This window comes from Mauremys mutica, chromosome 6 (assembly GCF_020497125.1).
Source record: "Mauremys mutica isolate MM-2020 ecotype Southern chromosome 6, ASM2049712v1, whole genome shotgun sequence".
NCBI lineage: Eukaryota > Metazoa > Chordata > Testudines > Geoemydidae > Mauremys > Mauremys mutica.
Genome location: NC_059077.1, coordinates 43,969,119 through 43,988,786, shown reverse-complemented (window position 1 = coordinate 43,988,786; position 19,668 = coordinate 43,969,119). Strand labels below are relative to the sequence as shown.

Below are 19,668 nucleotides of genomic sequence, written 5' to 3'. Positions count from 1 at the left end.
ATTAAATGTTATCTCTTGCCCTTCATGATTTCAAATCATTTCAGCTATTGTCAAATCTCAAGTAGCTCCTTCATTTCTTCTTCTTCAATGAAACCAATTTGAAAGTCTCTTTCAGTGATTTGCTTTTAATTGGAAAGCACTCCCAAATGCAAGACCAAACAATACCTCTTCCTGTGTTCAATGATGTGCATGGATACTCTTGAAACCGATAAAGCATGATTTGTCAATTATCCATTTAAAAGGGATGCATGACTGGAATTTGTAGCATGGCTTATTTTATTTATCACTTGTTTCTGCTGCTTCCCCCTACAACAGCTGTGTAAGTATATGGCACGCCCCAGGACTCCGCTAAAGAATACAGAGCTCCTCTGCTGAGGCACCCTAAATTCAGGTGTTAGAACCTAACATAGGAGGTGGTGGTTTTGGACAGGCATAGACCTGCCCCTCCCAGTACCTGTAATAGATAGAACCCAACATAAAAATGTATAGTAGCTCATGCTGGCAGCTGGATTGTGTTCATTCCCAGTAGGATATGAGGGACTGGTGAGATTCTCTGAGGCAGTGAGAATTAGCTTTTGGGACAGAGAAGGTCCTGCAGAGAAAAAAAATCTAGGAACAGCCAAGCTTGGGGAGTCTGAACTTTAGAACAAAACAAACATCAGCCTATTTAAGTTAACAATAGAGGACAAACCCACAAGAAAGTAGCATTGGACCATACCCAGTGTGTGGCAGCTCTGTTCAGAGCAAGCTGGGAATGCCATCTACTTCCAACCACTTCATGTTTATTGGAAAAAACTGGGACTGCAACTATCGGCTAAAACTCTGTTAGTGCTTTTGTATTATGGTGATAAGTGCCCTCTGACTTGTGTGGGACTATTCACATGAGTGAGCGTTGAAGTTGAGAGCTACCTTTGCAAACCTCATAAGAAGTATGATCTGGGCTTTAACTGTTCATGTTGTTTTCTCTAAGGGCAGGTATACAGTAGAAGTGCTACATCGGTGCAACTGCACCACTGTAGCGTGTCTGGTGAAGATGCTCTATGCTGATGGGAAAGTGCTCTCCCGTTGGCATAATTACTCCACCTCCACGAGCACGTCTCCCGCCGACATAGTGCCAGTGCGGACAGCACTTAGGTTACTGTAACTTGCATCACTCAGGGGCAGGGTGCTGGAACAATTTGTATAGTGGGGGTGCTGAGAGCCATTGAACCAAACTGTAAACTGTATGATGGAAACCAATTCAAGCCAGGGGGTGTGGCAATATGCCCAGCACCTCTAGTTCCAGCACCTATGCTCAGGGGGTGTCTTTTTCACCCCCCCGAGTGATGCAGTTAGATCGACTTAGCAGTGGTGTAGACCTGCCCTAAATATTCATTTCTTGAAAAGGATACAAACCCTATCTTATTTTCCTTCTCTGCCTACACTGGCATCTCAACACAGCTGAGACACAAGCTGCAACTTGCGAACCAGAGATACCTTAAGGACAGGAACTCCACTGGGAAGGTCTGTTTTAAGTCTGTTGTCATGACAGGGCAAACCTCTAGCAAGAGGTATCAAGTGACACAACCTTAATTAGATATTGAAAAAAATGCCTCATTCTAGCAAACAGTTATTTCCAGTACCTAGCAGTGCACTGCTACATGGCTTATCTCGCCTTTTAAAATAAATAGTTGGAAGTGATGTTGCACAGGACTGCCCTCTGATATCCTTGCCCTGATTAATGTATAGCTCAAGAATACTTCTAATTACCCAGAGTGCTTCAAATGCAATGTTTCACTTTAAATTCAAGTCCATTCAATTGTTTTTACCCCTATGAGAGTTGAGACAAAAATATTAGCTACCTCCTTCATGGACTCAAATCTGCAAGGTGCTGAACAGTCCTGTGAGTTACTGAGTGCCCCCAACAGCTCCTAAGGGATGGATTTTCAGTCAAACTTGGTTCAGGCCACATTTCTCTGAGAATTAGTTACATGCCAAGTTTGAACTTTAAGAGAAACCAACATGTTTTGAGTTCAAAAAGGCATCTGAACAGGTCTTTAATAGCTGAAACACTTTTTCATGCTCAGTGAACTCACACGAATGAGTAGATTTTCTTTAAACTGAAAAAAAAAACACTTCTAGGCTGAGAATTAATATGAAAAATTTCAACCCTGATTTTCTGAGTTGGGGAGGAGTTATAAAGCACTGAAATCAGGGGCTTTGCTTTAACTTGCAAAGTCTTTCTTTATCATAACTACAGTGATGCTATATTATAAAGAGCTGCATTTTAATTAATGAGTCATTGATGAAATAGTGGTTTCAGTTAATTACACTTTTGATTAAGGGGTATAAATATTCGTTGTTAAACCATACTGTACTATGTACTTTCACTAGAAAGGTGCTATACCTCTTCACTAGCAAACAATCTATATAATACAATGGTTTTCAACTTTTTTTCATTTGCAGACCCCTAAAAAATTGTGAATGGTGAGGGCTCTTTTTGTTCAGAATGTCACCAGGTTATGTCATCACTGGGATTCACAGTCTGTTACCATCCAATTTTCAAATTCTCAGCAATTTTGACTTTACAAATTACAGCCATGCAACAGCACAGGCTTTCAGCTACAGCAAGGCATGTATCTATGTGGTGCCAAGAGTCCCAGGCCATTATGATATCAGAGGTAACTCAACCAATCATCATCTTACTCTACAGCTAATTTTCCTGCAACAATTTAATTGGTTGCATAAGAGAGACTGCAGATGGTGGGTTACTTGGCTCAACTTCCACAGTTTTTAACAGCACTGGCTTTCACCTACTTAAAAAACTTTAAACTATTAAAACCGAATAAAAATAGCGAACAAGAAAACAAGACCTGCCATTCCAGCAAACGTGGTCCAGTTAGTCTGATGAATAGTCTTTTGTTCCAGTCCAGTCTAACATTCAGTGGCCTCTTTGAGAACCTAGAGAAAGGGTATCAGAGGCCATTACCAGATGGAGAACTGCCCTTGTAAAATTCCACGTAGTCAGTTATGCATTTCTGTCCTATTAGCGGAGGGAATCCTGATCCCAGCTGATGATCATTTTATTCCCTGAAGCATAAGGCCTGATAATGAGAAGTTAAATGCAATGGTGTCCTGCATATGCAATATGAACCATGTGCAGCTCCCACTGAAGTGAACAGAAATTGTGTGTGTCTATCTGAAGGAAGTATTTAACTTATTTAGGTTCTCTTTTCTTAAAACACATACAAATGCTCATGATAGGACAGACTTCTTATGAATTTTTCATATTGGTTTTATATATCTGGCACTGTTCAGAAGTTAAGATAAAAACCTAATTCAGTCTATTAAATTATGGACATTCTGTCATTCTCAGTTGTCAAGGTACCTTTCATATTGGTCTGTTGAGTTTTGTTCCCTAAAGAGCAAAACACATAAATAGACGTGTACAGATAGAAAATAACTCACCAAAACACTTCTCTGATTTCTCTTGAGGGAAGATTGAATGTATTAACTTCTCTTGGAATAACATTCCGAAGGGAAATGAAAATGCAAAACACTCATTACTTCCCCTTTTGAGCATGCCATGAAGGCTTTCTACTATCTTATACCAGGCAGAAAAAAATATAAAAAGGTGATGCTTGCTTTAAGATAGCTGTCATGAAAATACTGAAGAAAAGCCTTTTAAAAGATTAAAGGAAAATTTATTTTGTATTTGTTGGACTTTGGGTGAAGTACACATCTTTCCACAACTGAATGTACAATGTACATTTTATTGCTTTAGATGTAATTTATTAATTCATTGCATAGGAAGTATCTGATTTTAACAACTGGTTGCACCTTTAAAGTGCAAATCAATTGACCAGCATTTCAACTTTTCATTGAAGTCAATAGGAGAAGGCTCAAACCTGTCCTCTGACTCCAGCATACTTTTTTGGCACTTGGGAAGTCTTCTTCAAATGTTACTGAATAAATAAATTCTCTTATTTTTGTTCTTTTTTATGCAAGATCATAACCATATCCAGAGCAAAACTGAAAATTGTCATGTGCACTTGTCATCTAGTCTGGAAACCAGGCCTGTTTTTTTCAGTTTTAGATAAGATCTGGCTTCATCTTTCAATTTCTACATAGCAAAGCTGTTTGAAAATGTGCTGTATTTCTTGACATGTAGCTGTCACTTTAATATGGATGTCTCAAAAGAAATATTTTCTTTTTGATATACCACAATTGCAATTTATCATAATATCCGCTTCCCAATTCATTTCACATTTTTTGCAGCAGTGCTGACTTCACAGCTGGATACAGTGATAACTTTGTGATGTCATTGGTGAACTAGATAAGAGATGGGAGTAAGAATCTTCTGAAATGTAAAATGTTTTAAAAATGATTAGCAGTGTTTCTGCTATCTTAAGTTTTATGATCTAATTTCTTTTAGAAACAGTTATCTTGCTCACCAGATTAACATTACAGCTTAAATCCTATGTGATTTATATTTGGTTTTTACATATTGTATATGAAGATGTAGATTGTTTTTACTTTGGATAATTAATCAAACAACTACTAGATGATGTATTTTATATCAGAATTTTTGTTATGAATAATGACAACCTTCTCTGATCCTCCCAAAACATTATTTCGATTTCTGATTAATGTACAAAAGTAGTCTACATTTTTCTTGAGACAGTACAGAGAAAACTCTTAGTCCCCAGAGGCTCTGTAGCTGAATGTACTGGCTATAGAATTGTTTTAGCAATAGTGGTTTTTAAAACTTTGTGAATGCATTTCTTGAGCTCAAGTAACACTGACAATGGGGAGGTAGGTTCTGGTCTATGTCTTGGTTTATTTTATAAAGCAACAATTTTTTGGCTACTGGGAAAAAATAATTAAGTGGAAGCATTGGCTAGCTCCACCACAAGCAAAATGGGGAATTTCCTTGATTAAGAGGGATTTGAGACAACATTTCATCCAGAATGGAAGAGCGTGTAGAATATACTATGGGAAATTAAATCTACCATAATTTCCATCAAAGAAATGCTGGATGGAGCACGGTAGAATTCTGTGCCAGTCACAAGTGTCATTGTGATTCACCTAAAGATGTTCTGCTGAAGATCACCCATCTACATATTGCTGAATGGAGAGGATTGGACACCTATGAAGATGAATCAACCACATTCATGCTGTTGTTGAATATGAAGAACCAGCATAAAATATGCTTACAGCAATGGGAGGCAATTCAAGAGGAAATAGACTCAGATGGAGTTCCCATGGAAGAGGAAAACCAAACCACTAAAAATGCTCACCCACCTTGCTAATCCCACTGCATTGCCAGAAAATCCATCCGCTGTGTCCAGCAAGCAGATGTGAAAGACACAAGGAAAGAAAGTCACACCACAACTTCATTTTGTTCCTGGAACTTTACGATGAGCACTGCAAGCCACTTGCCTCTCAATTGCAAAGGGACACAACACGGTGTTTGTGTAGCCACTGAACCTGATCCTTCACCCACTTCTGGTTCTCCTAGTTTCTGCAGCATGGATCGGAGCAGTGGGAGGACAGATACCAGGCACCAGGTAAAAATACATTTATGTTCATAGGGAGAAAGGACTGCTCTGATGTTCCTTGGACAACCAAAGGATTCCCTTTTCCTTCTTGGACCTAAGTGTTACCTGCACAATCTAGGGCATCCCGCCTTTACCTCATCAGTGGCTCAAGGCACAGTCTGGTTAATTTAGGCACTCCCACCCTTTCTCTTCCGTAGGCTCGGGGCATAAGGCACCCACCCTTATCCGTCCGGGGCTCAGGGCAAAACCTAGTCAATGTAAGTATTTTGCCTGAAGCTGGGAATGGGCAACAGGGGATGGATCACTTGATGATTACCCGTTCTATTCATTCCCTCTGAAGCACCTGGCATTGCCACTGTTGGAAGACAGGATACTGGGCTAAATGGACCTTTGGGCTGACCCAGTATCGCTGTTCTGATGTTCTTATCCCCCTTACCTCTTTCTCTTGGGGCTCAGGGCTCTACGGGTCCGTGGGACCTTTCCCAGTGAAACACTCTTACAGGGCTTGCTCTAAACAACAGTGGGTCACGTGCCATTGTAGGCAATCTCATCATACCATTCCCTCCATAAATTTATCAAGCTCAGTCTTGAAACCAGTTAGGTTTTTTGACCCCACTGCTCCCCTTGGCAGGCTGTTCCAGAACTTCACTCTTCTGGTGATTAGAACCTTTGTCTAATTTCAAGCCTAAACTTGTTGATGACCAGTTTGTAATTATTTGTTCTTGTGCCAGTATTGGCCCTTAACTTAAATATGTCCTTTCCCTCCCCAGTGTTTATCCCTCTGGTGTATTTATAGAGTGCAATCATATCTCCCCTCAGCCTTCATTTGGTTAAACAAGCCAAGCTCCTGAAGTCTCCTCTTGTAAAGTAGGTTCTCTATTCCTCAGATGATCTTAGTAGCCCTTCTCTGTATCTGGTCCAGTCTGAATTAATCTTTCTTAAACATGGGAGACCAGGATTGCACACAGCATTCCATATGAGGGTTTACCAGTGCTTTGTATAATGGTGTGACAAAGTGGGAATGTTCTGGATGTTTTCTCTGAATACTGTGTGGGTGCCTCCGTTTCCCCTATGCATTTCTTAAGTATCTAGGTGGTGAGATAAGGATGTGTGATTGTTGCAGAGCCTTAGAGGGCCAGTGTGATGGTGTCTGCACAGAGAATGGCTGACACCCTGTCTCCTGGCCACTGATGGCCTGGGCCCTCCCCTGCAAAGGTGCCAGCTGAAGTGTTGGAGAACAAAGAGATCAGGTGGCCTCCTGGCCCAGGAAAGAGACAAAGGCCAGAGGAGGGGATGGTGAGTTTTTCAGTTTGGAGCTGGCTGGGGAAAGAGAGGGAGGGCCAGACTCGGGGTCTGGCCTCCCTGGCCCCAAGATGGACCTGACTTAGGAGTCCGGTTTCTGTACCTCCAAGCTCTGTTTTGGACTATGTTCCTGTGGTCTAATAAACCTGTTTTACTGGCTGGCTAAGAGTCACGTCTGACTGCAGAGGTGGGGTGCAGGGCCCTCTGGCTTCCCCAGGAGCCCCGCCTGTGCGGACTCACTGGGGGAAGTGCACAGTGTGAGAAGGGGCTGCTGAATGCTCTGAGGTCAGACCAGGAAGGTTGAAGCTGTGTAAGCTTCTTGCCCTGGAGACAGTCTGCTCACAGAGAGGAGGCTCCCCCAGAGTCCTGACTGGCTTTGTATGGAGTAGTTCCAGAGCATTGCCCGGTGACTCTGTGACAAATGGTACTAACACTTCCCTGTCTCTACTGGAAATACATCTTCAGATGCATCCTAGGATTTCATTAGCCTTTTTCACATCAGTGGCTCGTAGTCATCCAGTGATCAACCAATAACACTCAGGTCTTTCTCTTCCTCTGTCATTCCAATTGATATGTCCCTAGCTTCTAGCAAAAATTCTTATTGTTAGACCCTAAATCCATGACCTTGCACTTTTCACTATTAAATTAAATCCCATTTCTTTACTTCAGTTTACAAGTTCATCCAAATCTTCTTGTATGATATTCCAGTCCTCCTCCATGTCCCCTTCCATGCTGCATGGTAGCACATGGGATTGTGCCACAGCGGAGGCGTGTACATACCCATGCCCCTCATGCGTGCTAGCTTGCTTGCTGTGCGCACTCCATGCATGTACTTCAGGGGTTCAGATGCTGACCATGGGGGAGTGGTGGTACAACAATGCACATGGATGTGTGTTCAGTGACTAGTGTAGACATAGCCTGAGGTGGGGAAAAACTGATTGATGTCATCATGCAAGAGCATAGAAATTATGTAATTTCCTTCACTCACTGCAGAGGACAGGTGTTAATGAGGGGACAATCCAAGCACAATATTGCTAAACTGTTTTCATGAGTTGTCATTCAGTGTCTATTTCTGTCTTATACAGGTCCTATTTTCATCATCCATGAGCAGATGAGAAGCTTTGGAGTCTTACATTTGAACAACTTTGAAACCTCGCTGACTCCTGCTGGAGTATAACATTGAAGGCATGAAGATCTTGAGATACCTGCAGAGGTATGTTTGATTTGCAGCGTTGGTCCTGGAGGAAAGCGTGCTGTGAAAGTGCTCTGTACAAAGAAGCTGAAGAACTGCCAGAAGAAGTCACCTTTCTATTTTCTAATGCTAACACAGTTGCAAATGGTCTGAGGTGCTCAACCTGGAGCACCCTTGATTTAAAGAAAGGAGTGAGCTGCTCACAAGGCATATGGCATTCTGCATGGAGCATCTTTGACTTCGGAGCTTACTCCCCTACTTGGTCTGCCTGATTCTGGATTTGTTAACTTTCCAGGTATGCAGCAAAGTCCTTTGTTCTTTTTGGACATTTGGGGAGGAGATGTATTGATAGACTGACTGACAGGATTACTGATGGGTTTGAGAGAATAGGATGTTGATTAGAGGTTGTTGCAATTATTAATATGTGAAATTATTAATATTAATATGGGAAACCACTAAACACTAATTTAACCATAAGTTCCTTTATTAAATCCAAAGGCTAAATGGTATTTATACAATTGCTCTAAACATGCCTAAAAAGCCTAACTAGTAAATAATTTACTACATCCAAACAGTAAGAAAACATTTATAAGCATTTGATCAAGATACTTACAAACAGACTAAACCAGAGGTGCTTAGACCCATATTGGTTGGCTCCAATTTGCTCAGGCAGGTATTAGCAATGAACCCCTTTAAGAGTTTATATACCTGTTTACAAACAAGTGATGTAATTGCCAATTACTGACTTCAGATAAAAACCAAGTTGAGACAATTCATCCTTACTCCCAGTCTTAATCCAGATAAGATTTACAACCTCTTTTCTTCCCAAGGCCTTTCCTTTCTTATCTTCTCCCCCACCTCCCTGCTTACCAGCAGAAAGGTGGGAAGGGGTTTGGGTTTGTTTCTTTTAAGACAATTTTTCTTTGTCTTGTTACTGCAGTTAGAATGGCCCTAATGATCATTTGCGTACCTTTCTAACATGACTTTAAAGGTGGGCTTTGGGTCCTTCAGACTGCAAGCTGTTTAACCCTTTCTAGCCATGTGTCACAATGTTGTTACTGCAGTTCTTTATTTTATTAATTATGTTTGGAACCATATATCCTTCCCTCACTACAGGTAATCAGATTTATTATTCTTACGGTCTTCTTTTATTTGCTGATTGGGGCCTTCTTCCTACTAGCCAAAATCTATAAATCAAATATGTTTTTTTCTTAACCAAATTTAAACTAATTCAAATTCTTTATGTTTATATTTATCCTACAGGGGTTATTATTTGATGGGCTTGTGCTAAGGTTACAATAGTTGCAGTTTAACACATTTGTAAAATGGTAATAGGGATAAAATACAACATGGTTTTACCAAAGGTAGATCACGCCAGACAAACCTGATCTTTTTCTTTAACATGATAACTAATTTTCTCAACAAAAGAAATGATGTAGAGCTAATCTTCCTGGATTTCAGTGATACACTGGATAAAGTTCCACAGGGGAAATTATTAGTTAAATTGGAGAAAATGGGGATTAATACAAGAACTGAAGGTTGGATAATAGGGTGACCAGATCACCCAGGTCAAATATCGGGACGCGGCGGAGGCAGAGGGGGAAAAAATGGCGGCAGAGCAAAAAAAAAAAAAAATCCCCCACCCCCGATTCCTCCTCCCTCCGCAAGCGCTGGAGGGAGGCCCGGGAGACTCAGGGGAACACGGGGCCGGGGTGAGTGTGAGTCCAGCCTGGCCCCGAGCAGGCAAGACTCAGGCGCGGTATCTGGAGGGAGAGTACGGGGTGGCCTGCGGGGCCAGGCAGCGGCTGTTCTCCCCACCTGGGCAGCAGGACTCGGGAGCAGCCGCTGCTGCAGTTCCCACTGCCACGGGGGGAGGAAGCGGCCGCTGGCCAAGCTCGGCAGCTGCGGCTCTGGCGCCCACAAACCCCCCGAGCCCGGGCCTGCTGCGGGAACCCAGCGCACACGCTGCACATACCCAGCCCCTGGCCACTCGCGTCTGGGCTGGCTGCCCAGCTGGTGCAATCCTGCGGGCGGCCTCGGAGTGGGGGCAGCAGGCCTCAGCCCCCCGCATCCCGCTCGGGTCCTGCAGGGGAACGAACGGGACTGGGCTGCCGATGCCTCCGCCACGGGATTGCACCAGCTGGGCAGCCAGCCCAGATGCGACTGGCCAGGGGCTGAGCGCAGTGTGTGCACTGCCCCGCAGCAGGCCCGGGCTCGGGGGGTTCGGGCCCGGGCACCAAAGCCGCAGCCGCCGAGCGCCACGTGCTTGGCCACTTCCTCCCCCCGCAGCAGTGGGAGCTGCAGCAGCGGCTGCTCCCGAGTCCCCTGCCCAGGTGGGGAGAACAGCCGCCACCTAGCCCCACGGGCCGCCCGCCTTCTCTCCCTCCAGGTACCGCGCCCGAGTCCTGCCTGCTCAGGGCCAGGCCAGACTCACACTCACCCCGGCCCCGCACTCCCCTGAGTCTCCTGGGCATGGCATGCTTGGAAAGAGGCGGGGATTTGGGGAGGGAGACAATGGGGCAGTGAGGGGGCGGGGATGGGGGCGAGGATTTGGGGAAGGATCCAATGGGGGAAGAAGGGGGCGGAGTCGGGGCAGGGGAGGGCGCAAGCCCTTCGGGCTCCGGAGCCTTTGCTTGTTTGTCCAGTGTCCCAACCTAACATTGGTCGGGATGCGGGACAAACAAGCAAATATCGGGACAGTCCCGATAAAATCGGGACGTCTGGTCACCCTATTGGATAAGGAACTGATTAAACGGGAAACTACAGTGGGTCCTACTGAAACGTGAACTGTCCAGCTAGAGGGAGGTTACTAGTGGAGTTATAGGGTCATAGACATTAAGCACAGCAGTGACAGTCATGATCATCTAGTTTGACCTCCTGCACCTTGCAGGCCACAGAACCTCACCCACCTACTCCTGTAATACAGCCATAATCTTTAATATTCTTGGAGATTATCCAGGCACCCCCGGTTTGGTCCCATGAAGCTGTTTGAATTTGACTTCCATCTCAGATGTGGTAATTTCTACTTGCATATCCTCATGGCCATCAGCCACCCTGCAACAACCTCTAAGCTCTTCATTATTAAAAACGGAGGTTTGGGGCCATGCCTATATTATCTTTAATATTCACCCCATTCTCAGTTTAGCAGGACCATTTCTTTCCTTATTTTCTTTTTATGTATATGGCTAAAGAACCTTTTACTATTGGTTTTAATTTCCTTTGCAAGGTTCAACTCTGCTTGGCTTTTGGCAGTTCTCATATTTCCCTTACACTTTCTGACCTATAAGAAGTAGCTTTCCTTGCTGATCCATCCCTTCTTCTATTCCTTATAGGCTTTCTGCTTTCTCTTAATAACCTGTTTGAAATGCCTTTTTATCCAGTTTAGTCTGCTGACCTTCCCTACAGATTTCCCCCCCTTGCTTGGGATACAGGCATCAGATACTTTAAATCTAAGTTGCAGAAACTAATTCCAAGCTTCCTCTACATTCAGATCCTTGAGTTCTTCAGTCCAGTCCAATTACCTAACTACGTCCCTCAGTTTTTTAAAGTTTGCCCTTTTAAAATCAAGGACCTTATTTGCAGACCTATTTTATTAATCCTTCCATTTAGTTTAAACTGAATTAGCTCATGATCATTTGAACCCAGGTTGTCCTGTACAATCAATTCTTGTATGAGGTCCTCACTACTTAGCAATATTAGATCTAAAATGGCATCACCTCTTCTTTGTTTGGTGACTATTTGGTGGAAGAAATCTGTCACCTATCACATCCAGGAGTATCTGGGCCCTACCACTAGGGAATTAAGTGATTATGGGAGATTTTAATTTCCCAGCTATAGATTGGAGGACGTGCCTAAGGTATAGAATTGGCTGTATAAGATCTTCATAAGTAGGTAAAATTAGTGCTGCAGCATGATCTGATGGAGTTAGAGTAGCAAACTCATGCAAAACTCTTATCTGCAAAGTTATCAGCAGCCACGTCTGTCCATAACAGGCTATCTAAACACAAGGGAGAGAGCATGGGAAAGTACACTTGGGGACAAAAAAAGTGTGTAAAAGTTGTTTCTCAGTTACTCCAGAACTGCTGTTAGTCTGCATCTGATAACTTAAATGTCTAATAAATTATTAATTGAAAGGAGAACTAGTAAAGAGCACAGACAAGACATTTAGGGTTGAATTTTCAGTGTTTTGCTGGCATGTACATTAACACATTGTTTGTTTCAGTGAACATAAAGCTGCAACTGGATTCCTGTATGGGGTTAAGAAACAAAAAAACGCTAGAGATATCAAACTGAGTAAGTGCTGCATTAACCTAGCAATAGCACTGACTGACTCACATGAAACTAACTCAGATGCAGATTGTGTGGATATTATTGCTGAAATGCAAAGATTGTCACATTTACCAAAGTCATTAGATGCACTTGGTACCCCTTCATTTCATTTATAAATGATATTTATTCTAATGTGTCAATAGGCCTCCGAGTAACAGTGACAACTCCTGTGACAGTTGCATCAACAGGGAGAAGCTTTTCATAGCTGAAGCTGGTATCATATTGGCATTCAAGTACAGTGTATCCCACCAATGCCTGGCACTGCATTGGAGAGATTTTACCAGATCACAGGATTTTAGGCAACTAACTCCTTTTAAAAGATGAATTTAGGAAAGAAGAGCAGCTTCTTTGGAACATTCTTTATACAGTATCTTAATTTAAATTGTAGACGACGAATGTAATTAGAGATTTAATGAGTAGCTTGTAGGTATCTTATAGCAGTGGCCTACCTGTCACCCATTTGCTGCCTGAGATCCCCTTCTAGCTCTTAGATCAATATATTCACACTCGTGTTTAGAATAAAATCTCCTTTTGTGGTGTCTGTCTTATTTATACATGAAACAAATTAACAGTTCCTTTGGCCCTCCCACGTGAGAGCTGTTCTTCTCCTGAACAGCAGGGTTTGACCATTAGCCCAGAGGAGTAGAATGGATGGACAGTCCTTTCTGCCCCTCAGTGCAGAGCTCTGCAGACAGTCTCTCTCCCTTTGGTGCAGAGTTGTCTGCTCATGCCCTGGCAGGAGGCCCAGACACCTATCTTTCTGCAGGCTTTTGTGGAGAGGACACAGCCCCTTTTATCTCTCCCACTGTGGGAACAGCAGCCTTTCTTACAGTACACACCATCTCCAGCTGGGCAGTTGTCACATGACTCTTAGGCACCTGATTCAGACACTGGCCAGAACTGAGGTCTTAATCCCATATCTCCCCAAAGAGATTAGTCCAGCTGCTGTATGGCTGTCTTTCTTAGCTCTGGTCCCCAACCAGGATGACATTGCCTGTTCAGCAGCAACAAGGAGGTCTGCCAAGCTTTGAGTGGTAACTATCTTCTATTCATCGAAGAATGAAGTGGCCAGTCCCTGGGGTGTACCACCATCTATATAGCTAATGTGGACATCATCTTCAGTGGTCAAAGAATCACAGAAATGTAGGTCTGGAAGGGACCTTGAAAGGTCATCAAGTCCAGCCCTCTGTGTTGAGGCAGGACCAAATAAACCTAGCCCATTCCTGACAGGTGTTCATTCAGCTTGTTCTTAAAATTCCACAAACTCCCTTGGAAACCTGCTCAGAACTTAACTACCCTTATAGTTAGACAGTTTTTCCTAATATCTAATCTAAATCTCCCTTGCTGCAGATTAAGCCAATTACTTTTTGTCCTATCTTCAGTGGACATGGAGCACAATTGTTCTTCGTCTTCTTTATAACAGCCCTTAACAAATTTGAAGATTTATCAGATCCTCCCTCAGCTTTCTTTTCACAAGAATAAATATGTCCAGTTTTTTTAACCTTTCCCCATAGGTCAGGTTTTTCTAACCCTTTAATCACTTTTTGTTGCTCTCCTCTGGACAGTTTCAAACATGTCCACATCTTTCCTACAGCATGGCATGAAGAACTGGACACAGTACTCCAGCTGAGGCCTGACCAGCGCTGAGTGGAGCAGGACAGTTACCTCTTGTGCTTTATATATGACATTCCTGTTAATACACCCCAGAATGATATTAGCCTTTTTCGCAGCTGCATCACATTGTTGACTCATATGCAATTTGTGATCTGCTATAATCCCCAGACCTTTTACTACTACCTAGTCAGTTATTCCCCATTTTGTAGTTGTGCATTTGATTTTTCCTTCCTAAATGTAGTACTTTCCTTTACTGAATTTCATCTTGTTAATTTCAGATTCATTCTCTAATTTGTCAAGGTCATTTTGAATTCTAATCTTGTCCTCCAAAGACTTATCCTTGGCATATCAGTTTACAATCTGTTTGTCATGTTCTGGGTTACAATCCAGACCAGTAAGGGGTTGTATTACCACCTGCCCTGTAACTTTGGGTGCCTTAAAATGCTTTGCTACTTTGGCTTACATCTCAGTGGACACCAACAACCCACAGACAAGCATGCAGTTCCCTGAGTACCTGTGTCCTGTGCAGCTCTGGTTCAGCGCTTTGACCCCAGCACTCTGCTTATAAAACAACAGCCCCACTCTGGTTTCCACCAGCTTTGGTTACACCTGCCAAGATGATCCCAACACACTTCCAGTCCCAAATTTCCCCCAAACCATCTGCCCTGAAGTGTCCAGTCCTCTCCTGGGACACCCAGAGAAATAAGGCTTATTTGCTCCTTTTAAGAGTCAATACTCAGCAGCTTGCCACATTAACCAGAACTTCAATTTAAACACAGCACTAGGTTGATTTAGATTAAAAGTAAAACAAGTTTATTAACAAAAGGACATAGGTTAAGTGATGCCAAGTCAAAGAAATAAAGGTACAGATGGTTACAAGCACAAAGTAAAAGTGAAAATACACATCTGAAAGTCTAAAACTTAATCTAGCAAGATACAGTTTTTGTTGAAGATAGTTTATATTATGATTATTCTTTGTCCAGATGGCTGACTGTCTCTCAGTCAGGACTTTCCACAGACATAAAAGGTGATGGTCTTCCTTGTCTTCTTAGGTGAAAGATAAAGATCTAGTCTCTCATTGTCCCTTGTATTTCCAAAGAATTGTCTATGTTCTTAAGGTCAGAAAGGCCTCTGGGGGATTCAGTCTCCTGTGTCTCTCTAGGGTTCAGGAGCCATGTTAATTCTCTTTCTGTTGAGTTCAGGCTCCAAACACGCCTTGCTGGCTTAGTTTGAGAGCTTCGTTTACAGCTAAAATGTAAATTGAGGTAAACAGATATTCCTTTATCTAGGACAGATGTGTTTATCATTGTTACCTCAAGTCTAGGGTGTCTTTCTCTCAAACATGTTCTAATAACATACAGAGGGAATTCATAACTTCACATATAATGTTAACACATACCTTTTACAACAATATTAATGACTCACTTTCATATGATATCTTACAAGGCATAGTTTATACAAATGTCATTGCAGTAGTGTTTGGGGTGCGAATACAGGGCTTAGGGTCACATTGTTGTACATCTCAACTGTCTGATTCTCAGGATACTTCTGATGTAAACAACAAAAAGGGCATTTACTGAGCCAAATTGGTGTAAAGGTTGCCTCTGTCCCTCTGATCAGGAATTACTGGGATGCAGTTTTTTGGCCTGTGCTGTGCAGGAGGCCAAAGTAAATGGTGATAATGATCCCTTCTCACCTTAAAATCTATCATGCATATTTATGCTGGACCACAGGAGCAGTGGGTTGCCATTGCATTGTCAGACATGGCCACTGCTTCAGTTTTCCCTTGATTTCTCTCTTTTGTGTAGAGTAGCTTAATTTAGCCCTTCATCTAGATTAAGGAAACTGCTCCTTCCAGGTGTAATGATAACTCTGGTGAGGATGCCTGCAGGCAATGAAACCCCAAACCTGTGATCTAAATGTATGAGCCTCTACTGCTGGAGATAAAGGACCAGTCCATTAACTTGGATGCAGTAGCAGACCCAGACCTCTTTTTGCAGTCCAGTCAACAGAGGAGCAAATAGATCCACATTCTGCAAATACAGGGTACGCTCCCCATGACTTTACACACGGGGAAGCGTGTCCAGAACATCAGAGGACCATAGCAGCTGAAATCCTTGTAGAGATCACCACTTGTAACAACATCTGTAGCTGGGCTACCTGCTGGGATTGAACCTGGGAGTTGGATCTAAAAGCAGGAGCTTCTCATGCAGTTGGGGTGAATGAGCGAAAGTCCAAAATAAATACGTGTCCAGGCTATTAGGAGGTGAGTTTCAGACTGTTCTAAAGCTTACATTGGCTTGAATAGTACACTGGCTCAAGCAAAATATTATGTACCAGTTTCATAATATTGTGTACAACATTAGGCATTTGTCTCTTTTCCCCCACGAGAATGTATCATCCCAGAGCCAATCTTCCATATGGGTATGGCATTTTCTGGGTGTGAAAGCTGGGGTTCTGAGTAGACATCCTGCACATGGGCATAGTATGGGAGGGACAGAGAGGGCGTTGACCCCCCCCAAACTGCAAGCCTTGGGCAGATGCAGAATTTGCCCTCCTATGCATGGCCCCATTGGCCTGACTGGAGCTGCCCCCCACCTCCCAAATATACAAGTCAAACTACCACCTATATGTGAGGGGTTGGATCACAGAAACCCCCTTGGGAACTGCCAACCAATGTGCCAAGACTACTTCTGCCTCTGCTTTCCTGCCCTGGCAGCTTAGGACTTCAGTGCCCTGCCTGGTTTGAGCCAGACCCACTAGCTTGCTGCAAAAACCCAGACCCATGGTCTGAATTACTTGCCCCAAAGCTGCAAACTTAACTGAAAGCAGAAGTGTCTTTATCTTTAACACTCAGATGCCCAATTCCCAAGGGGGTCTAAAACCCAAATAAATCTGTTTTACTCTGTATAAAGCTTATATAGGGTAAACTCATAAATTGTTCACCCTCTATAACACTGATAGAGAGATATGAACAGCTGTTTGTTCCCGCCCCCCCCAAGGTATTAATACATACTCTGGGTTAATTGATACGTAAAAAGTGATTTTATTAAATACAGAAGGTAGGATTTAAGTGGTTTCAAGTAGTAACAGACAGAACAAAGTGAAGTACCAAGTACAATAAAATAGAACATGCAAGTCTATGTCTAAGAAACTTAATACAAATAACACCTCACCAATTCCAATAAGCTTCCTTTTACAGACTAGTCTCCTGCTAGTCTGGGTCCAGCAATCACTCACACCCCCCGTAGTTACTGTCCTTTGTTCCAGTTTCTTTCAGGTATCTTTTGGGGGTGGAGAGGCTCTCTCTTTAGCCAGCTGAAGACCAAATGGAGGGATCTCCTGGCTTTTAAATAGACTTTCTCTTCTGGGTGAAGACCCCCTCCTCTCTCCTATGCAAAGTCCAGCTCCAAGATGGAGTTTTGGAGTCACATGGGCAAGTCACATGTCCATGCATGACTCAGAACTACAGGTAGCAGCCATGGTTCACATGCTACATTGAATATCCTCAAGTAGAATTCTTATGTGGATTGGAGCATTCCAAGATCCATTGTTCCTTAAGTGCTTCTTGATTGGGCACTTAACTTTGCAAATTCCTTTGAAAAGAAACTGACCAAATGCCTTACAAAGCTTACTTAGAAATCAAGCAAGTATACAGCCAATATTCAAGAACAAAAATGATATATGTGTACAAATAGGATGAATAGTCATATTCCCATAAAGCATTATGGGGTACAGCATCACACTATGATGCTGCAGGTTCATTAAGACGGTATCCAGGCTATGAGTTGGGAACACCTATAACACTGGTACATCCCATCTGAGTTCACGCTTCAGCCCTCCTGATGCAATCACTGTGCACCTTGGTAAGAATGATTCAATGTTAGAACCTGCGCTGGTGCGATTAGAAGGATTAACATGACTGGATGACTTGAAACATCTATTCCGAGCAGGCTCCTTACCTGGTGAGTATGGTGAGGTGACAAAATCTGGCGGCTGTGAATTGGGTCAGAAAGAACATCAGCCAGGAGATAAAGATATTTGCACTTATGCCTGGTTCTGAGGGGAGAGGAGGAAAGATAGTTGCTGGGCCTCAAGTTCACTGTCCTGGGGTCTTTTGCCCTGATAGGTACCATGTCAGACGCTGGTATCTTGTTCAGCCTGGATCATGAATCCATCATGAATGGCTTGAGGAATTCTTAGCAATTGGTCTGTGGGAGAGCAGCCCTGTAACACACTCGCTGTCTCGTGTGCTAAGTAATCATTGCAGCATGATCTAGTTGGATGGCTGTAGCTATGGTTGTATCTACATGGAAAAGTTATACTAGTATAATGGCATTTATTTTTCCCAACAGAAACTGTCTTACTAGTTTATCTTGTGCCGGAAATCCTAGGTTTACTTCACTATGCTGTCCTGTGTTGGCTGGCCAGGTCCAGAAGCAGCATTCCGCCAAATGCAGCTGATCAAGGAATGCGTCATGCAGGAGCATCTGCTGGTATCTCTCCTCCTTCTCTCAGAGTAGCTGTGCAGAATCACAGTGGTAAGCCACAGTCTCACTTAAAGCTGCCTGGCTGCTCAGCTGCCAACATCTACCAAATAATGCAGACAGGAGGATCCTGGACAAGCCTGTGAAGCTTAGCAGTGCTTCCTCCATGCTACCTGACAGCTCTTTGAAAATGAATCAGCCAACAAGAACCCAATGAATTATAGGATGCAGCAGGAAGAATAATGGGAGCTTGACCCAGAATACTAATTTTCTACCCAGTACTGGCAGGTATCCCACAATCCACTGTGAAAAGCATTGAGAATGTATAAAGCCTATTAGCAGTGCTTTGAACCCAGAATGCCACACAGACTGCAAGGTGTTTATATTGATAGAACATTGTGCTGTGTGGACACACTGCTCCACAAGCAAAGTAGCTTAAACTAGTGCATGCAAAGCAGTATGAACTCAAACAATCAGATTAGTTACATGGGTATTATGAGCTGGGTGAAACCTTGTTATGGGTTGAGTAAAAACCTCTTCAAACTAATATGTGAATACACCTTTCACTTAGGATAGGTATAAGAACCACTTCAGGGGCCATACTTAAAACAAGGCCTAATAGAATCTGCCCAGAGACTACCACCATGTGGGTGTGGGGTTCCAATGGGTATTATGACCAGGTGTGGGGGGGTGAGGGGGAGGGTGGAGAGGTATGTCTCTAAGGGAAGGCACAGAAACTGAGAACACACAGAACAGAGAGGCAGAGGCAAAAAAACCCCAAGAAAGCCACACAGTAGACTGTGAACACAATGTATTTCTACACAGAGATTAAAAAAACTTGTGGCTGTCCCAGCTCAGCTAACTTGGGCTTGTGGGGCTCAGGCTCTGGGGTGGAAAAATCACTGTGCAGACATTTGGGCTTGGGATAGAGCCTGAGCTCTGGGACCTTGCAAGAGTTGAAGACCCAGATCTCAGGCTTCCAGCCCGAGCCTGAATGTTTCCACAGAGATTTTTAGTCCTGCAGCCTGAGTTCCATGTGCCTGAGTCAGTGATCCGAGCCAGCCGCAGCCATGCCAGAGATCTTTTATCCCTGCGTAGACATACCAAGTGTGACCCTGGAAAAAAGCTTGAAAGAGCGCTTTTGGGTCTGGTGTTGGCTAAAGAGGTCTGGGGCTGTAAACTAAGAAATTGCTCCTTTGTTTCT

At 43.3% G+C, this 19,668-nt stretch overlaps 1 long non-coding RNA gene across 4 annotated transcripts; it reads left to right on the top strand.

Moving 5' to 3' along the window:
• Positions 1-5,027: 5,027 nt before the first annotated feature.
• LOC123373341 lies at positions 5,028-18,815 on the top strand. 4 transcript variants are annotated; one of them, XR_006580668.1, is made up of 4 exons: positions 5,028-5,549; positions 7,928-8,329; positions 12,257-12,327; positions 18,372-18,815. It is a non-coding gene; the product is annotated as an uncharacterized LOC123373341 (long non-coding RNA). The 4 variants fall into 4 exon arrangements; XR_006580666.1 differs by having other exon boundaries at positions 18,333-18,815; XR_006580667.1 differs by lacking the exon at positions 5,028-5,549 and adding an exon at positions 6,785-6,836 and having other exon boundaries at positions 18,333-18,815.
• The last annotated feature ends 853 nt before the right edge of the window (positions 18,816-19,668 follow it).